The sequence below is a fragment of the Engystomops pustulosus genome, chromosome 9, assembly GCF_040894005.1.
Source record: "Engystomops pustulosus chromosome 9, aEngPut4.maternal, whole genome shotgun sequence".
NCBI classification, from domain to species: domain Eukaryota; kingdom Metazoa; phylum Chordata; class Amphibia; order Anura; family Leptodactylidae; genus Engystomops; species Engystomops pustulosus.
The window spans coordinates 29,144,878-29,158,954 of record NC_092419.1 but is presented as its reverse complement, the minus strand read 5'-3'; the positions used below and the strand labels follow the sequence as shown (position 1 = coordinate 29,158,954).

General features: G+C 42.6%; 48 non-coding genes across 48 annotated transcripts; 22 read left to right on the top strand and 26 right to left on the bottom strand.

Moving 5' to 3' along the window:
• Positions 1 to 14: 14 nt before the first annotated feature.
• TRNAR-UCG (transfer RNA arginine (anticodon UCG)) lies at positions 15 to 87 on the bottom strand. The gene has a single exon. It is a non-coding gene; the product is annotated as a tRNA-Arg (tRNA).
• A 232-nt stretch (positions 88 to 319) lies between these two features.
• Positions 320 to 429, top strand: TRNAL-CAA (transfer RNA leucine (anticodon CAA)). Its single transcript has 2 exons — positions 320 to 357; positions 384 to 429. It is a non-coding gene; the product is annotated as a tRNA-Leu (tRNA).
• Positions 430 to 539: 110 nt separating this feature from the next.
• Positions 540 to 612, bottom strand: TRNAR-UCG (transfer RNA arginine (anticodon UCG)). Its single transcript has one exon. It is a non-coding gene; the product is annotated as a tRNA-Arg (tRNA).
• Positions 613 to 844: 232 nt separating this feature from the next.
• Positions 845 to 954, top strand: TRNAL-CAA (transfer RNA leucine (anticodon CAA)). The gene is made up of 2 exons: positions 845 to 882; positions 909 to 954. It is a non-coding gene; the product is annotated as a tRNA-Leu (tRNA).
• A 110-nt stretch (positions 955 to 1,064) lies between these two features.
• On the bottom strand, positions 1,065 to 1,137 carry TRNAR-UCG (transfer RNA arginine (anticodon UCG)). The gene has a single exon. It is a non-coding gene; the product is annotated as a tRNA-Arg (tRNA).
• Positions 1,138 to 1,369: 232 nt separating this feature from the next.
• Positions 1,370 to 1,479, top strand: TRNAL-CAA (transfer RNA leucine (anticodon CAA)). Its single transcript has 2 exons — positions 1,370 to 1,407; positions 1,434 to 1,479. It is a non-coding gene; the product is annotated as a tRNA-Leu (tRNA).
• A 110-nt stretch (positions 1,480 to 1,589) lies between these two features.
• On the bottom strand, positions 1,590 to 1,662 carry TRNAR-UCG (transfer RNA arginine (anticodon UCG)). Its single transcript has one exon. It is a non-coding gene; the product is annotated as a tRNA-Arg (tRNA).
• Positions 1,663 to 1,894: 232 nt separating this feature from the next.
• On the top strand, positions 1,895 to 2,004 carry TRNAL-CAA (transfer RNA leucine (anticodon CAA)). The gene is made up of 2 exons: positions 1,895 to 1,932; positions 1,959 to 2,004. It is a non-coding gene; the product is annotated as a tRNA-Leu (tRNA).
• A 110-nt stretch (positions 2,005 to 2,114) lies between these two features.
• TRNAR-UCG (transfer RNA arginine (anticodon UCG)) lies at positions 2,115 to 2,187 on the bottom strand. The gene has a single exon. It is a non-coding gene; the product is annotated as a tRNA-Arg (tRNA).
• Positions 2,188 to 2,639: 452 nt separating this feature from the next.
• Positions 2,640 to 2,712, bottom strand: TRNAR-UCG (transfer RNA arginine (anticodon UCG)). The gene has a single exon. It is a non-coding gene; the product is annotated as a tRNA-Arg (tRNA).
• Positions 2,713 to 2,944: 232 nt separating this feature from the next.
• TRNAL-CAA (transfer RNA leucine (anticodon CAA)) lies at positions 2,945 to 3,054 on the top strand. The gene is made up of 2 exons: positions 2,945 to 2,982; positions 3,009 to 3,054. It is a non-coding gene; the product is annotated as a tRNA-Leu (tRNA).
• Positions 3,055 to 3,689: 635 nt separating this feature from the next.
• TRNAR-UCG (transfer RNA arginine (anticodon UCG)) lies at positions 3,690 to 3,762 on the bottom strand. The gene has a single exon. It is a non-coding gene; the product is annotated as a tRNA-Arg (tRNA).
• A 232-nt stretch (positions 3,763 to 3,994) lies between these two features.
• Positions 3,995 to 4,104, top strand: TRNAL-CAA (transfer RNA leucine (anticodon CAA)). The gene is made up of 2 exons: positions 3,995 to 4,032; positions 4,059 to 4,104. It is a non-coding gene; the product is annotated as a tRNA-Leu (tRNA).
• Positions 4,105 to 4,214: 110 nt separating this feature from the next.
• TRNAR-UCG (transfer RNA arginine (anticodon UCG)) lies at positions 4,215 to 4,287 on the bottom strand. Its single transcript has one exon. It is a non-coding gene; the product is annotated as a tRNA-Arg (tRNA).
• Positions 4,288 to 4,519: 232 nt separating this feature from the next.
• Positions 4,520 to 4,629, top strand: TRNAL-CAA (transfer RNA leucine (anticodon CAA)). Its single transcript has 2 exons — positions 4,520 to 4,557; positions 4,584 to 4,629. It is a non-coding gene; the product is annotated as a tRNA-Leu (tRNA).
• A 110-nt stretch (positions 4,630 to 4,739) lies between these two features.
• On the bottom strand, positions 4,740 to 4,812 carry TRNAR-UCG (transfer RNA arginine (anticodon UCG)). Its single transcript has one exon. It is a non-coding gene; the product is annotated as a tRNA-Arg (tRNA).
• Positions 4,813 to 5,044: 232 nt separating this feature from the next.
• On the top strand, positions 5,045 to 5,154 carry TRNAL-CAA (transfer RNA leucine (anticodon CAA)). The gene is made up of 2 exons: positions 5,045 to 5,082; positions 5,109 to 5,154. It is a non-coding gene; the product is annotated as a tRNA-Leu (tRNA).
• Positions 5,155 to 5,264: 110 nt separating this feature from the next.
• On the bottom strand, positions 5,265 to 5,337 carry TRNAR-UCG (transfer RNA arginine (anticodon UCG)). Its single transcript has one exon. It is a non-coding gene; the product is annotated as a tRNA-Arg (tRNA).
• Positions 5,338 to 5,569: 232 nt separating this feature from the next.
• TRNAL-CAA (transfer RNA leucine (anticodon CAA)) lies at positions 5,570 to 5,679 on the top strand. The gene is made up of 2 exons: positions 5,570 to 5,607; positions 5,634 to 5,679. It is a non-coding gene; the product is annotated as a tRNA-Leu (tRNA).
• Positions 5,680 to 5,789: 110 nt separating this feature from the next.
• TRNAR-UCG (transfer RNA arginine (anticodon UCG)) lies at positions 5,790 to 5,862 on the bottom strand. Its single transcript has one exon. It is a non-coding gene; the product is annotated as a tRNA-Arg (tRNA).
• A 232-nt stretch (positions 5,863 to 6,094) lies between these two features.
• TRNAL-CAA (transfer RNA leucine (anticodon CAA)) lies at positions 6,095 to 6,204 on the top strand. The gene is made up of 2 exons: positions 6,095 to 6,132; positions 6,159 to 6,204. It is a non-coding gene; the product is annotated as a tRNA-Leu (tRNA).
• A 110-nt stretch (positions 6,205 to 6,314) lies between these two features.
• Positions 6,315 to 6,387, bottom strand: TRNAR-UCG (transfer RNA arginine (anticodon UCG)). Its single transcript has one exon. It is a non-coding gene; the product is annotated as a tRNA-Arg (tRNA).
• A 232-nt stretch (positions 6,388 to 6,619) lies between these two features.
• TRNAL-CAA (transfer RNA leucine (anticodon CAA)) lies at positions 6,620 to 6,729 on the top strand. The gene is made up of 2 exons: positions 6,620 to 6,657; positions 6,684 to 6,729. It is a non-coding gene; the product is annotated as a tRNA-Leu (tRNA).
• Positions 6,730 to 6,839: 110 nt separating this feature from the next.
• On the bottom strand, positions 6,840 to 6,912 carry TRNAR-UCG (transfer RNA arginine (anticodon UCG)). The gene has a single exon. It is a non-coding gene; the product is annotated as a tRNA-Arg (tRNA).
• Positions 6,913 to 7,144: 232 nt separating this feature from the next.
• On the top strand, positions 7,145 to 7,254 carry TRNAL-CAA (transfer RNA leucine (anticodon CAA)). The gene is made up of 2 exons: positions 7,145 to 7,182; positions 7,209 to 7,254. It is a non-coding gene; the product is annotated as a tRNA-Leu (tRNA).
• Positions 7,255 to 7,364: 110 nt separating this feature from the next.
• On the bottom strand, positions 7,365 to 7,437 carry TRNAR-UCG (transfer RNA arginine (anticodon UCG)). The gene has a single exon. It is a non-coding gene; the product is annotated as a tRNA-Arg (tRNA).
• Positions 7,438 to 7,669: 232 nt separating this feature from the next.
• TRNAL-CAA (transfer RNA leucine (anticodon CAA)) lies at positions 7,670 to 7,779 on the top strand. Its single transcript has 2 exons — positions 7,670 to 7,707; positions 7,734 to 7,779. It is a non-coding gene; the product is annotated as a tRNA-Leu (tRNA).
• A 110-nt stretch (positions 7,780 to 7,889) lies between these two features.
• Positions 7,890 to 7,962, bottom strand: TRNAR-UCG (transfer RNA arginine (anticodon UCG)). The gene has a single exon. It is a non-coding gene; the product is annotated as a tRNA-Arg (tRNA).
• A 232-nt stretch (positions 7,963 to 8,194) lies between these two features.
• On the top strand, positions 8,195 to 8,304 carry TRNAL-CAA (transfer RNA leucine (anticodon CAA)). Its single transcript has 2 exons — positions 8,195 to 8,232; positions 8,259 to 8,304. It is a non-coding gene; the product is annotated as a tRNA-Leu (tRNA).
• A 110-nt stretch (positions 8,305 to 8,414) lies between these two features.
• On the bottom strand, positions 8,415 to 8,487 carry TRNAR-UCG (transfer RNA arginine (anticodon UCG)). Its single transcript has one exon. It is a non-coding gene; the product is annotated as a tRNA-Arg (tRNA).
• Positions 8,488 to 8,939: 452 nt separating this feature from the next.
• On the bottom strand, positions 8,940 to 9,012 carry TRNAR-UCG (transfer RNA arginine (anticodon UCG)). Its single transcript has one exon. It is a non-coding gene; the product is annotated as a tRNA-Arg (tRNA).
• Positions 9,013 to 9,464: 452 nt separating this feature from the next.
• Positions 9,465 to 9,537, bottom strand: TRNAR-UCG (transfer RNA arginine (anticodon UCG)). The gene has a single exon. It is a non-coding gene; the product is annotated as a tRNA-Arg (tRNA).
• Positions 9,538 to 9,769: 232 nt separating this feature from the next.
• TRNAL-CAA (transfer RNA leucine (anticodon CAA)) lies at positions 9,770 to 9,879 on the top strand. Its single transcript has 2 exons — positions 9,770 to 9,807; positions 9,834 to 9,879. It is a non-coding gene; the product is annotated as a tRNA-Leu (tRNA).
• A 110-nt stretch (positions 9,880 to 9,989) lies between these two features.
• TRNAR-UCG (transfer RNA arginine (anticodon UCG)) lies at positions 9,990 to 10,062 on the bottom strand. Its single transcript has one exon. It is a non-coding gene; the product is annotated as a tRNA-Arg (tRNA).
• Positions 10,063 to 10,440: 378 nt separating this feature from the next.
• Positions 10,441 to 10,550, top strand: TRNAL-CAA (transfer RNA leucine (anticodon CAA)). Its single transcript has 2 exons — positions 10,441 to 10,478; positions 10,505 to 10,550. It is a non-coding gene; the product is annotated as a tRNA-Leu (tRNA).
• Positions 10,551 to 10,660: 110 nt separating this feature from the next.
• On the bottom strand, positions 10,661 to 10,733 carry TRNAR-UCG (transfer RNA arginine (anticodon UCG)). Its single transcript has one exon. It is a non-coding gene; the product is annotated as a tRNA-Arg (tRNA).
• A 224-nt stretch (positions 10,734 to 10,957) lies between these two features.
• Positions 10,958 to 11,067, top strand: TRNAL-CAA (transfer RNA leucine (anticodon CAA)). The gene is made up of 2 exons: positions 10,958 to 10,995; positions 11,022 to 11,067. It is a non-coding gene; the product is annotated as a tRNA-Leu (tRNA).
• Positions 11,068 to 11,177: 110 nt separating this feature from the next.
• On the bottom strand, positions 11,178 to 11,250 carry TRNAR-UCG (transfer RNA arginine (anticodon UCG)). The gene has a single exon. It is a non-coding gene; the product is annotated as a tRNA-Arg (tRNA).
• A 232-nt stretch (positions 11,251 to 11,482) lies between these two features.
• Positions 11,483 to 11,592, top strand: TRNAL-CAA (transfer RNA leucine (anticodon CAA)). The gene is made up of 2 exons: positions 11,483 to 11,520; positions 11,547 to 11,592. It is a non-coding gene; the product is annotated as a tRNA-Leu (tRNA).
• Positions 11,593 to 11,702: 110 nt separating this feature from the next.
• On the bottom strand, positions 11,703 to 11,775 carry TRNAR-UCG (transfer RNA arginine (anticodon UCG)). The gene has a single exon. It is a non-coding gene; the product is annotated as a tRNA-Arg (tRNA).
• A 232-nt stretch (positions 11,776 to 12,007) lies between these two features.
• On the top strand, positions 12,008 to 12,117 carry TRNAL-CAA (transfer RNA leucine (anticodon CAA)). Its single transcript has 2 exons — positions 12,008 to 12,045; positions 12,072 to 12,117. It is a non-coding gene; the product is annotated as a tRNA-Leu (tRNA).
• A 110-nt stretch (positions 12,118 to 12,227) lies between these two features.
• TRNAR-UCG (transfer RNA arginine (anticodon UCG)) lies at positions 12,228 to 12,300 on the bottom strand. Its single transcript has one exon. It is a non-coding gene; the product is annotated as a tRNA-Arg (tRNA).
• A 232-nt stretch (positions 12,301 to 12,532) lies between these two features.
• TRNAL-CAA (transfer RNA leucine (anticodon CAA)) lies at positions 12,533 to 12,642 on the top strand. The gene is made up of 2 exons: positions 12,533 to 12,570; positions 12,597 to 12,642. It is a non-coding gene; the product is annotated as a tRNA-Leu (tRNA).
• A 110-nt stretch (positions 12,643 to 12,752) lies between these two features.
• TRNAR-UCG (transfer RNA arginine (anticodon UCG)) lies at positions 12,753 to 12,825 on the bottom strand. The gene has a single exon. It is a non-coding gene; the product is annotated as a tRNA-Arg (tRNA).
• A 232-nt stretch (positions 12,826 to 13,057) lies between these two features.
• Positions 13,058 to 13,167, top strand: TRNAL-CAA (transfer RNA leucine (anticodon CAA)). The gene is made up of 2 exons: positions 13,058 to 13,095; positions 13,122 to 13,167. It is a non-coding gene; the product is annotated as a tRNA-Leu (tRNA).
• Positions 13,168 to 13,277: 110 nt separating this feature from the next.
• TRNAR-UCG (transfer RNA arginine (anticodon UCG)) lies at positions 13,278 to 13,350 on the bottom strand. The gene has a single exon. It is a non-coding gene; the product is annotated as a tRNA-Arg (tRNA).
• A 232-nt stretch (positions 13,351 to 13,582) lies between these two features.
• Positions 13,583 to 13,692, top strand: TRNAL-CAA (transfer RNA leucine (anticodon CAA)). The gene is made up of 2 exons: positions 13,583 to 13,620; positions 13,647 to 13,692. It is a non-coding gene; the product is annotated as a tRNA-Leu (tRNA).
• Positions 13,693 to 13,802: 110 nt separating this feature from the next.
• TRNAR-UCG (transfer RNA arginine (anticodon UCG)) lies at positions 13,803 to 13,875 on the bottom strand. Its single transcript has one exon. It is a non-coding gene; the product is annotated as a tRNA-Arg (tRNA).
• Positions 13,876 to 14,077: the final 202 nt, after the last annotated feature.

The following is a 14,077-nucleotide window of genomic DNA, read 5'->3' as shown; positions in this document are numbered from 1 at the left end:
CTCTATTAACTCATCGACCACGAAGGGACTCGAACCCTCAATCTTCTGATCCGAAGTCAGACGCCTTATCCATTAGGCCACGCGGTCCTGATGGTAGGCTCTGTGGACTTTACGTTGAAACAGGAAATACTGTTGTGTCTTTGGTTTCATTTGAGGTAAAAGACAAAACAAAACTTTCTTTCTAGTATACATCAACAAATACAGTAGACCTACATGACATTCCAGATTTCTCTGTAATTTTTTCACATATTGCACATAACGCCTGACCATACGGTAAACCACACGGCTAAGGAATGGACTAAAATGTCTTTGCCAGTATGTCAGAATGGCCGAGTGGTCTAAGGCGCCAGACTCAAGAGCAAATTCTTCCCCCAACATGGGTGTTCTGGTCTCCAAATGGAGGCGTGGGTTCAAATCCCACTTCTGACAGCAAGTTTTTGGCAAAGCAAGCTTTCTTACATGAGTCAATGTAAACGCTAACTTATACTCGTGTAATCAAATTCAAAAGATAGCACTTAGGCAGCGCTCTATTAACTCATCGACCACAAAGGGACTCGAACCCTCAATCTTCTGATCCGAAGTCAGACGCCTTATCCATTAGGCCACGCGGTCCTGACGGTAGGCTCTGTGGACTTTACGTTGAAACAGGAAATACTATTGTGTCTTTGGTTTCATTTGAGGTAAAAGACAAAACAAAACTTTCTTTCTAGTATACATCAACAAATACAGTAGACCTACATGACATTCGAGATTTCTCTGTAATTTTTTCACATATTGCACATAACGCCTGACCATACGGTAAACCACACGGCTAAGGAATGGACTAAAATGTCTTTGCCAGTATGTCAGAATGGCCGAGTGGTCTAAGGCGCCAGACTCAAGAGCAAATTCTTCCCCCAACATGGGTGTTCTGGTCTCCAAATGGAGACGTGGGTTCAAATCCCACTTCTGACAGCAAGTTTTTGGCAAAGCAAGCTTTCTTACATGAGTCAATGTAAACGCTAACTTATACTCGTGTAATCAAATTCAAAAGATAGCACTTAGACAGCTCTCTGTTAACTCATCGACCACGAAGGGACTCGAACCCTCAATCTTCTGATCCGAAGTCAGACGCCTTATCCATTAGGCCACGCGGTCCTGATGGTAGGCTCTGTGGACTTTACGTTGAAACAGGAAATACTGTTGTGTCTTTGGTTTCATTTGAGGTAAAAGACAAAACAAAACTTTCTTTCTAGTATACATCAACAAATACAGTAGACCTACATGACATTCCAGATTTCTCTGTAATTTTTTCACATATTGCACATAACGCCTGACCATACGGTAAACCACACGGCTAAGGAATGGACTAAAATGTCTTTGCCAGTATGTCAGAATGGCCGAGTGGTCTAAGGCGCCAGACTCAAGAGCAAATTCTTCCCCCAACATGGGTGTTCTGGTCTCCAAATGGAGGCGTGGGTTCAAATCCCACTTCTGACAGCAAGTTTTTGGCAAAGCAAGCTTTCTTACATGAGTCAATGTAAACGCTAACTTTTACTCGTGTAATCAAATTCAAAAGATAGCACTTAGACAGCTCTCTATTAACTCATCGACCACGAAGGGACTCGAACCCTCAATCTTCTGATCCGAAGTCAGACGCCTTATCCATTAGGCCACGCGGTCCTGATGGTAGGCTCTGTGGACTTTACATTGAAACAGGAAATACTATTGTGTCTTTGGTTTCATTTGAGGTAAAAGACAAAACAAAACTTTCTTTCTAGTATACATCAACAAATACAGTAGACCTACATGACATTCCAGATTTCTCTGTAATTTTTTCACATATTGCACATAACGCCTGACCATACGGTAAACCACACGGCTAAGGAATGGACTAAAATGTCTTTGCCAGTATGTCAGAATGGCCGAGTGGTCTAAGGCGCCAGACTCAAGAGCAAATTCTTCCCCCAACATGGGTGTTCTGGTCTCCAAATGGAGGCGTGGGTTCAAATCCCACTTCTGACAGCAAGTTTTTGGCAAAGCAAGCTTTCTTACATGAGTCAATGTAAACGCTAACTTTTACTCGTGTAATCAAATTCAAAAGATAGCACTTAGGCAGCGCTCTATTAACTCATCGACCACGAAGGGACTCGAACCCTCAATCTTCTGATCCGAAGTCAGACGCCTTATCCATTAGGCCACGCGGTCCTGACGGTAGGCTCTGTGGACTTTACGTTGAAACAGGAAATACTATTGTGTCTTTGGTTTCATTTGAGGTAAAAGACAAAACAAAACTTTCTTTCTAGTATACATCAACAAATACAGTAGACCTACATGACATTCCAGATTTCTCTGTAATTTTTTCACATATTGCACATAACGCCTGACCATACGGTAAACCACACGGCTAAGGAATGGACTAAAATGTCTTTGCCAGTGTGACAGAATGGCCGAGTGGTCTAAGGCGCCAGACTCAAGAGCAAATTCTTCCCCCAACATGGGTGTTCTGGTCTCCAAATGGAGGCGTGGGTTCAAATCCCACTTCTGACAGCAAGTTTTTGGCAAAGGAAGCTTTCTTACATGAATCAATGTAAGCGCTAACTTATACTCGTTTAATCAAATTCAAAAGATAGCACTTAGGCAGCGCTCTATTAACTCATCGACCACGAAGGGACTCGAACCCTCAATCTTCTGATCCGAAGTCAGACGCCTTATCCATTAGGCCACGCGGTCCTGACGGTAGGCTCTGTGGACTTTACGTTGAAACAGGAAATACTATTGTGTCTTTGGTTTCATTTGAGGTAAAAGACAAAACAAAACTTTCTTTCTAGTATACATCAACAAATACAGTAGACCTACATGACATTCCAGATTTCTCTGTAATTTTTTCACATATTGCACATAACGCCTGACCATATGGTAAACCACACGGCTAAGGAATGGACTAAAATGTCTTTGCCAGTATGTCAGAATGGCCGAGTGGTCAAAGGCGCCAGACTCAAGAGCAAATTCTTCCCCCAACATGGGTGTTCTGGTCTCCAAATGGAGGCGTGGGTTCAAATCCCACTTCTGACAGCAAGTTTTTGGCAAAGCAAGCTTTCTTACATGAGTCAATGTGAACGCTAACTTATACTCGTGTAATCAAATTCAAAAGATAGCACTTAGACAGCTCTCTGTTAACTCATCGACCACGAAGGGACTCGAATCCTCAATCTTCTGACCCGAAGTCAGACGCCTTATCCATTAGACCACGCGGTCCTGATGGTAGGCTCTGTGGACTTTACGTTGAAACAGGAAATACTGTTGTGTCTTTGGTTTCATTTGAGGTAAAAGACAAAACAAAACTTTCTTTCTAGTATACATCAACAAATACAGTAGACCTACATGACATTCCAGATTTCTCTGTAATTTTTTCACATATTGCACATAACGCCTAACCATACGGTAAATCACACGGCTAAGGAATGGACTAAAATGTCTTTGCCAGTATGTCAGAATGGCCGAGTGGTCTAAGGCGCCAGACTCAAGAGCAAATTCTTCCCCCAACATGGGTGTTCTGGTCTCCAAATGGAGGCGTTGGTTCAAATCCCACTTCTGACAGCAAGCTTTTGGCAAAGCAAGCTTTCTTACATGAGTCAATGTAAACGCTAACTTATACTCGTGTAATCAAATTCAAAAGATAGCACTTAGACAGCTCTCTATTAACTCATCGACCACGAAGGGACTCGAACCCTCAATCTTCTGATCCGAAGTCAGACGCCTTATCCATTAGGCCACGCGGTCCTGACGGTAGGCTCTGTGGACTTTACGTTGAAACAGGAAATACTATTGTGTCTTTGGTTTCATTTGAGGTAAAAGACAAAACAAAACTTTCTTTCTAGTATACATCAACAAATACAGTAGACCTACATGACATTCCAGATTTCTCTGTAATTTTTTCACATATTGCACATAACGCCTGACCATACGGTAAACCACACGGCTAAGGAATGGACTAAAATGTCTTTGCCAGTATGTCAGAATGGCCGAGTGGTCTAAGGCGCCAGACTCAAGAGCAAATTCTTCCCCCAACATGGGTGTTCTGGTCTCCAAATGGAGGCGTGGGTTCAATTCCCACTTCTGACAGATAGTTTTTGGCAAAGCAAGCTTTCTTACATGAGTCAATGTAAACGCTAACTTATACTCGTGTAATCAAATTCAAAAGATAGCACTTAGGCAGCGCTCTATTAACTCATCGACCACGAAGGGACTCGAACCCTCAATCTTCTGATCCGAAGTCAGACGCCTTATCCATTAGGCCACGCGGTCCTTACAGTATGTTCTGTGGACTTTACGTTGAAACAGGAAATACTGTTGTGTCTTTGGTTTCATTTGAGGTAAAAGACAAAACAAAACTTTCTTTCTAGTATACATCAACAAATACAGTAGACCTACATGACATTCCAGATTTCTCTGTAATTTTTTCACATATTGCACATAACGCCTGACCATACGGTAAACCACACGGCTAAGGAATGGACTAAAATGTCTTCACGAGTATGTCAGAATGGCCGAGTGGTCTAAGGCGCCAGACTCAAGAGCAAATTCTTCCCCCAACATGGGTGTTCTGGTCTCCAAATGGAGGCGTGGGTTCAAATCCCACTTCTGACAGCAAGTTTTTGGCAAAGCAAGCTTTCTTACATGAGTCAATGTAAACGCTAACTTTTACTCGTGTAATCAAATTCAAAAGATAGCTCTTAGACAGCTCTCTATTAACTCATCGACCACGAAGGGACTCGAACCCTCAATCTTCTGATCCGAAGTCAGACGCCTTATCCATTAGGCCACGCGGTCCTGATGGTAGGCTCTGTGGACTTTACATTGAAACAGGAAATACTATTGTGTCTTTGGTTTCATTTGAGGTAAAAGACAAAACAAAACTTTCTTTCTAGTATACATCAACAAATACAGTAGACCTACATGACATTCCAGATTTCTCTGTAATTTTTTCACATATTGCACATAACGCCTGACCATACGGTAAACCACACGGCTAAGGAATGGACTAAAATGTCTTTGCCAGTATGTCAGAATGGCCGAGTGGTCTAAGGCGCCAGACTCAAGAGCAAATTCTTCCCCCAACATGGGTGTTCTGGTCTCCAAATGGAGGCGTGGGTTCAAATCCCACTTCTGACAGCAAGTTTTTGGCAAAGCAAGCTTTCTTACATGAGTCAATGTAAACGCTAACTTTTACTCGTGTAATCAAATTCAAAAGATAGCACTTAGGCAGCGCTCTATTAACTCATCGACCACGAAGGGACTCGAACCCTCAATCTTCTGATCCGAAGTCAGACGCCTTATCCATTAGGCCACGCGGTCCTGACGGTAGGCTCTGTGGACTTTACGTTGAAACAGGAAATACTATTGTGTCTTTGGTTTCATTTGAGGTAAAAGACAAAACAAAACTTTCTTTCTAGTATACATCAACAAATACAGTAGACCTACATGACATTCCAGATTTCTCTGTAATTTTTTCACATATTGCACATAACGCCTGACCATACGGTAAACCACACGGCTAAGGAATGGACTAAATTGTCTTTGCCAGTATGTCAGAATGGCCGAGTGGTCTAAGGCGCCAGACTCAAGAGCAAATTCTTCCCCCAACATGGGTGTTCTGGTCTCCAAATGGAGGCGTGGGTTCAAATCCCACTTCTGACAGCAAGTTTTTGGCAAAGCAAGCTTTCTTACATGAGTCAATGTAAACGCTAACTTTTACTCGTGTAATCAAATTCAAAAGATAGCACTTAGGCAGCGCTCTATTAACTCATCGACCACGAAGGGACTCGAACCCTCAATCTTCTGATCCGAAGTCAGACGCCTTATCCATTAGGCCACGCGGTCCTGACGGTAGGCTCTGTGGACTTTACGTTGAAACAGGAAATACTATTGTGTCTTTGGTTTCATTTGAGGTAAAAGACAAAACAAAACTTTCTTTCTAGTATACATCAACAAATACAGTAGACCTACATGACATTCCAGATTTCTCTGTAATTTTTTCACATATTGCACATAACGCCTGACCATACGGTAAACCACACGGCTAAGGAATGGACTAAAATGTCTTTGCCAGTATGTCAGAATGGCCGAGTGGTCTAAGGCGCCAGACTCAAGAGCAAATTCTTCCCCCAACATGGGTGTTCTGGTCTCCAAATGGAGGCGTGGGTTCAATTCCCACTTCTGACAGATAGTTTTTGGCAAAGCAAGCTTTCTTACATGAGTCAATGTAAACGCTAACTTATACTCGTGTAATCAAATTCAAAAGATAGCACTTAGGCAGCGCTCTATTAACTCATCGACCACGAAGGGACTCGAACCCTCAATCTTCTGATCCGAAGTCAGACGCCTTATCCATTAGGCCACGCGGTCCTGATGGTAGGCTCTGTGGACTTTACGTTGAAACAGGAAATACTGTTGTGTCTTTGGTTTCATTTGAGGTAAAAGACAAAACAAAACTTTCTTTCTAGTATACATCAACAAATACAGTAGACCTACATGACATTCCAGATTTCTCTGTAATTTTTTCACATATTGCACATAACGCCTGACCATACGGTAAACCACACGGCTAAGGAATGGACTAAAATGTCTTCGCGAGTATGTCAGAATGGCCGAGTGGTCTAAGGCGCCAGACTCAAGAGCAAATTCTTCCCCCAACATGGGTGTTCTGGTCTCCAAATGGAGGCGTGGGTTCAAATCCCACTTCTGACAGCAAGTTTTTGGCAAAGCAAGCTTTCTTACATGAGTCAATGTAAACGCTAACTTATACTCGTGTAATCAAATTCAAAAGATAGCACTTAGACAGCTCTCTTTTAACTCATCGACCACGAAGGGACTCGAACCCTCAATCTTCTGATCCGAAGTCAGACGCCTTATCCATTAGGCCACGCGGTTCTGACGGAAGGCTCTGTGGACTTTACGTTGAAACAGGAAATACTATTGTGTCTTTGGTTTCATTTGAGGTAAAAGACAAAACAAAACTTTCTTTCTAGTATACATCAACAAATACAGTAGACCTACATGACATTCCAGATTTCTCTGTAATTTTTTCACATATTGCACATAACGCCTGACCATACGGTAAACCACACGGCTAAGGAATGGACTAAAATGTCTTTGCCAGTATGTCAGAATGGCCGAGTGGTCTAAGGCGCCAGACTCAAGAGCAAATTCTTCCCCCAACATGGGTGTTCTGGTCTCCAAATGGAGGCGTGGGTTCAAATCCCACTTCTGACAGCAAGTTTTTGGCAAAGCAAGCTTTCTTACATGAGTCAATGTAAACGCTAACTTATACTCGTGTAATCAAATTCAAAAGATAGCACTTAGACAGCTCTCTGTTAACTCATTGACCACGAAGGGACTCGAACCCTCAATCACCTGATCCGAAGTCAGACGCCTTATCCATTAGGCCACGCGGTCCTGATGGTAGGCTCTGTGGACTTTACGTTGAAACAGGAAATACTGTTGTGTCTTTGGTTTCATTTGAGGTAAAAGACAAAACAAAACTTTCTTTCTAGTATACATCAACAAATACAGTAGACCTACATGACATTCCAGATTTCTCTGTAATTTTTTCACATATTGCACATAACGCCTGACCATACGGTAAACCACACGGCTAAGGAATGGACTAAAATGTCTTTGCCAGTATGTCAGAATGGCCGAGTGGTCTAAGGCGCCAGACTCAAGAGCAAATTCTTCCCCCAACATGGGTGTTCTGGTCTCCAAATGGAGGCGTGGGTTCAAATCCCACTTCTGACAGCAAGTTTTTGGCAAAGCAAGCTTTCTTACATGAGTCAATGTAAACGCTAACTTATACTCGTGTAATCAAATTCAAAAGATAGCACTTAGGCAGCGCTCTATTAACTCATCGACCACGAAGGGACTCGAACCCTCAATCTTCTGATCCGAAGTCAGACGCCTTATCCATTAGGCCACGCGGTCCTGACGGTAGGCTCTGTGGACTTTACGTTGAAACAGGAAATACTATTGTGTCTTTGGTTTCATTTGAGGTAAAAGACAAAACAAAACTTTCTTTCTAGTATACATCAACAAATACAGTAGACCTACATGACATTCCAGATTTCTCTGTAATTTTTTCACATATTGCACATAACGCCTGACCATACGGTAAACCACACGGCTAAGGAATGGACTAAAATGTCTTTGCCAGTATGTCAGAATGGCCGAGTGGTCTAAGGCGCCAGACTCAAGAGCAAATTCTTCCCCCAACATGGGTGTTCTGGTCTCCAAATGGAGGCGTGGGTTCAAATCCCACTTCTGACAGCAAGTTTTTGGCAAAGCAAGCTTTCTTACATGAGTCAATGTAAACGCTAACTTAAACTCGTGTAATCAAATTCAAAAGATAGCACTTAGACAGCTCTCTGTTAACTCATCGACCACGAAGGGACTCGAACCCTCAATCTTCTGATCCGAAGTCAGACGCCTTATCCATTAGGCCACGCGGTCCTGATGGTAGTCTCTGTGGACTTTACGTTGAAACAGGAAATACTGTTGTGTCTTTGGTTTCATTTGAGGTAAAAGACAAAACAAAACTTTCTTTCTAGTATACATCAACAAATACAGTAGACCTACATGACATTCCAGATTTCTCTGTAATTTTTTCACATATTGCACATAACGCCTGACCATACGGTAAACCACACGGCTAAGGAATGGACTAAAATGTCTTTGCCAGTATGTCAGAATGGCCGAGTGGTCTAAGGCGCCAGACTCAAGAGCAAATTCTTCCCCCAACATGGGTGTTCTGGTCTCCAAATGGAGGCATGGGTTCATATCCCACTTCTGACAGCAAGTTTTTGGCAAAGCAAGCTTTCTTACATGACTCAATGTAAATGCAAACTTATACTCGTGTAATCAAATTCAAAAGATAGCACTTAGGCAGCGCTCTATTAACTCATCGACCACGAAGGGACTCGAACCCTCAATCTTCTGATCCGAAGTCAGACGCCTTAGCCATTAGGCCACGCGGTCCTGACGGTAGGCTCTGTGGACTTTACGTTGAAAAAGGAAATACTATTGTGTCTTTGGTTTCATTTGAGGTAAAAGACAAAACAAAACTTTCTTTCTAGTATACATCAACAAATACAGTAGACCTACATGACATTCCAGATTTCTCTGTAATTTTTTCACATATTGCACATAACGCCTGACCATACGGTAAACCACACGGCTAAGGAATGGACTAAAATGTCTTTGCCAGTATGTCACAATGGCCGAGTGGTCTAAGGCGCCAGACTCAAGAGCAAATTCTTCCCCCAACATGGGTGTTCTGGTCTCCAAATGGAGGCGTGGGTTCAAATCCTACTTCTGACAGCAAGTTTTTGGCAAAGCAAGCTTTCTTACATGAGTCAATGTAAACGCTAACTTATACTCGTGTAATCAAATTCAAAAGATAGCACTTAGGCAGCGCTCTATTAACTCATCGACCACGAAGGGACTCGAACCCTCAATCTTCTGATCCGAAGTCAGACGCCTTATCCATTAGGCCACGCGGTCCTTACAGTATGTTCTGTGGTCTTTACGTTGAAACAGGAAATACTGTTGTGTCTTTGGTTTCATTTGAGGTTAAAGACAAAACAAAACTTTCTTTCTAGTATACATCAACAAATACAGTAGACCTACATGACATTCTAGATTTCTCTGTACTTTTTTCACATATTGCACATAACGCCTGACCATACGGTAAACCACACGGCTAAGGAATGGACTAAAATGTCTTCGCGAGTATGTCAGAATGGCCGAGTGGTCTAAGGCGCCAGACTCAAGAGCAAATTCTTCCCCCAACATGGGTGTTCTGGTCTCCAAATGGAGGCGTGGGTTCAAATCCCACTTCTGACAGCAAGTTTTTGGCAAAGCAAGCTTTCTTACATGAGTCAATGTAAACGCTAACTTATACTCGTGTAATCAAATTCAAAAGATAGCACTTAGGCAGCGCTCTATTAACTCATCGACCACGAAGGGACTCGAACCCTCAATCTTCTGATCCGAAGTCAGACGCCTTATCCATTAGGCCACGCGGTCCTTACAGTATGTTCTGTGGTCTTTACGTTGAAACAGGAAATACTGTTGTGTAGACAGCTCTCTTTTAACTCATCGACCACAAAGGGACTCGAACCCTCAATCTTCTGATCCGAAGTCAGACGCCTTATCCATTAGGCCACACGGTTCTGACGGTAGGCTCTGTGGACTTTACGTTGAAACAGGAAATACTATTGTGTCTTTGGTTTCATTTGAGGTAAAAGACAAAACAAAACTTTCTTTCTAGTATACATCAACAAATACAGTAGACCTACATGACATTCCAGATTTCTCTGTAATTTTTTCACATATTGCACATAACGCCTGACCATACGGTAAACCACACGGCTAAGGAATGGACTAAAATGTCTTTGCCAGTATGTCAGAATGGCCGAGTGGTCTAAGGCGCCAGACTCAAGAGCAAATTCTTCCCCCAACATGGGTGTTCTGGTCTCCAAATGGAGGCGTGGGTTCAAATCCCACTTCTGACAGCAAGTTTTTGGCAAAGCAAGCTTTCTTACATGAGTCAATGTAAACGCTAACTTATACTCGTGTAATCAAATTCAAAAGATAGCACTTAGACAGCTCTCTGTTAACTCATTGACAACGAAGGGACTCGAACCCTCAATCTCCTGATCCGAAGTCAGACGCCTTATCCATTAGGCCACGCGGTCCTCATGGTAGGCTCTGTGGACTTTACGTTGAAACAGGAAATACTGTTGTGTCTTTGGTTTCATTTGAGGTAAAAGACAAAACAAAACTTTCTTTCTAGTATACATCAACATATACAGTAGACCTACATGACATTCCAGATTTCTCTGTAATTTTTTCACATATTGCACATAACGCCTGACCATACGGTAAACCACACGGCTAAGGAATGGACTAAAATGTCTTTGCCAGAATGGCCGAGTGGTCTAAGGCGCCAGACTCAAGAGCAAATTCTTCCCCCAACATGGGTGTTCTGGTCTCCAAATGGAGGCGTGGGTTCAAATCCCACTTCTGACAGCAAGCTTTTGGCAAAGCAAGCTTTCTTACATGAGTCAATGTAAACGCTAACTTATACTCGTGTAATCAAATTCAAAAGATAGCACTTAGACAGCTCTCTGTTAACTCATCGACCACGAAGGGACTCGAACCCTCAATCTTCTGATCCGAAGTCAGACGCCTTATCCATTAGGCCACGCGGTCCTGACGGTAGGCTCTGTGGACTTTACGTTGAAAAAGGAAATACTATTGTGTCTTTGGTTTCATTTGAGGTAAAAGACAAAACAAAACTTTCTTTCTAGTATACATCAACAAATACAGTAGACCTACATGACATTCCAGATTTCTCTGTAATTTTTTCACATATTGCACATAACGCCTGACCATACGGTAAACCACACGGCTAAGGAATGGACTAAAATGTCTTCGCGAGTATGTCAGAATGGCCGAGTGGTCTAAGGCGCCAGACTCAAGAGCAAATTCTTCCCCCAACATGGGTGTTCTGGTCTCCAAATGGAGGCGTGGGTTCAAATCCCACTTCTGACAGCAAGTTTTTGGCAAAGCAAGCTTTCTTACATGAGTCAATGTAAACGCTAACTTATACTCGTGTAATCAAATTCAAAAGATAGCACTTAGACAGCTCTCTTTTAACTCATCGACCACGAAGGGACTCGAACCCTCAATCTTCTGATCCGAAGTCAGACGCCTTATCCATTAGGCCACGCGGTTCTGACGGAAGGCTCTGTGGACTTTACGTTGAAACAGGAAATACTATTGTGTCTTTGGTTTCATTTGAGGTAAAAGACAAAACAAAACTTTCTTTCTAGTATACATCAACAAATACAGTAGACCTACATGACATTCCAGATTTCTCTGTAATTTTTTCACATATTGCACATAACGCCTGACCATACGGTAAACCACACGGCTAAGGAATGGACTAAAATGTCTTTGCCAGTATGTCAGAATGGCCGAGTGGTCTAAGGCGCCAGACTCAAGAGCAAATTCTTCCCCCAACATGGGTGTTCTGGTCTCCAAATGGAGGCGTGGGTTCAAATCCCACTTCTGACAGCAAGTTTTTGGCAAAGCAAGCTTTCTTACATGAGTCAATGTAAACGCTAACTTATACTCGTGTAATCAAATTCAAAAGATAGCACTTAGACAGCTCTCTGTTAACTCATTGACCACGAAGGGACTCGAACCCTCAATCACCTGATCCGAAGTCAGACGCCTTATCCATTAGGCCACGCGGTCCTGATGGTAGGCTCTGTGGACTTTACGTTGAAACAGGAAATACTGTTGTGTCTTTGGTTTCATTTGAGGTAAAAGACAAAACAAAACTTTCTTTCTAGTATACATCAACAAATACAGTAGACCTACATGACATTCCAGATTTCTCTGTAATTTTTTCACATATTGCACATAACGCCTGACCATACGGTAAACCACACGGCTAAGGAATGGACTAAAATGTCTTTGCCAGTATGTCAGAATGGCCGAGTGGTCTAAGGCGCCAGACTCAAGAGCAAATTCTTCCCCCAACATGGGTGTTCTGGTCTCCAAATGGAGGCGTGGGTTCAAATCCCACTTCTGACAGCAAGTTTTTGGCAAAGCAAGCTTTCTTACATGAGTCAATGTAAACGCTAACTTATACTCGTGTAATCAAATTCAAAAGATAGCACTTAGGCAGCGCTCTATTAACTCATCGACCACGAAGGGACTCGAACCCTCAATCTTCTGATCCGAAGTCAGACGCCTTATCCATTAGGCCACGCGGTCCTGACGGTAGGCTCTGTGGACTTTACGTTGAAACAGGAAATACTATTGTGTCTTTGGTTTCATTTGAGGTAAAAGACAAAACAAAACTTTCTTTCTAGTATACATCAACAAATACAGTAGACCTACATGACATTCCAGATTTCTCTGTAATTTTTTCACATATTGCACATAACGCCTGACCATACGGTAAACCACACGGCTAAGGAATGGACTAAAATGTCTTTGCCAGTATGTCAGAATGGCCGAGTGGTCTAAGGCGCCAGACTCAAGAGCAAATTCTTCCCCCAACATGGGTGTTCTGGTCTCCAAATGGAGGCGTGGGTTCAAATCCCACTTCTGACAGCAAGTTTTTGGCAAAGCAAGCTTTCTTACATGAGTCAATGTAAACGCTAACTTAAACTCGTGTAATCAAATTCAAAAGATAGCACTTAGACAGCTCTCTGTTAACTCATCGACCACGAAGGGACTCGAACCCTCAATCTTCTGATCCGAAGTCAGACGCCTTATCCATTAGGCCACGCGGTCCTGATGGTAGTCTCTGTGGACTTTACGTTGAAACAGGAAATACTGTTGTGTCTTTGGTTTCATTTGAGGTAAAAGACAAAACAAAACTTTCTTTCTAGTATACATCAACAAATACAGTAGACCTACATGACATTCCAGATTTCTCTGTAATTTTTTCACATATTGCACATAACGCCTGACCATACGGTAAACCACACGGCTAAGGAATGGACTAAAATGTCTTTGCCAGTATGTCAGAATGGCCGAGTGGTCTAAGGCGCCAGACTCAAGAGCAAATTCTTCCCCCAACATGGGTGTTCTGGTCTCCAAATGGAGGCGTGGGTTCAAATCCCACTTCTGACAGCAAGTTTTTGGCAAAGCAAGCTTTCTTACATGAGTCAATGTAAACGCTAACTTATACTCGTGTAATCAAATTCAAAAGATAGCACTTAGACAGCTCTCTGTTAACTCATTGACAACGAAGGGACTCGAACCCTCAATCTCCTGATCCGAAGTCAGACGCCTTATCCATTAGGCCACGCGGTCCTCATGGTAGGCTCTGTGGACTTTACGTTGAAACAGGAAATACTGTTGTGTCTTTGGTTTCATTTGAGGTAAAAGACAAAACAAAACTTTCTTTCTAGTATACATCAACATATACAGTAGACCTACATGACATTCCAGATTTCTCTGTAATTTTTTCACATATTGCACATAACGCCTGACCATACGGTAAACCACACGGCTA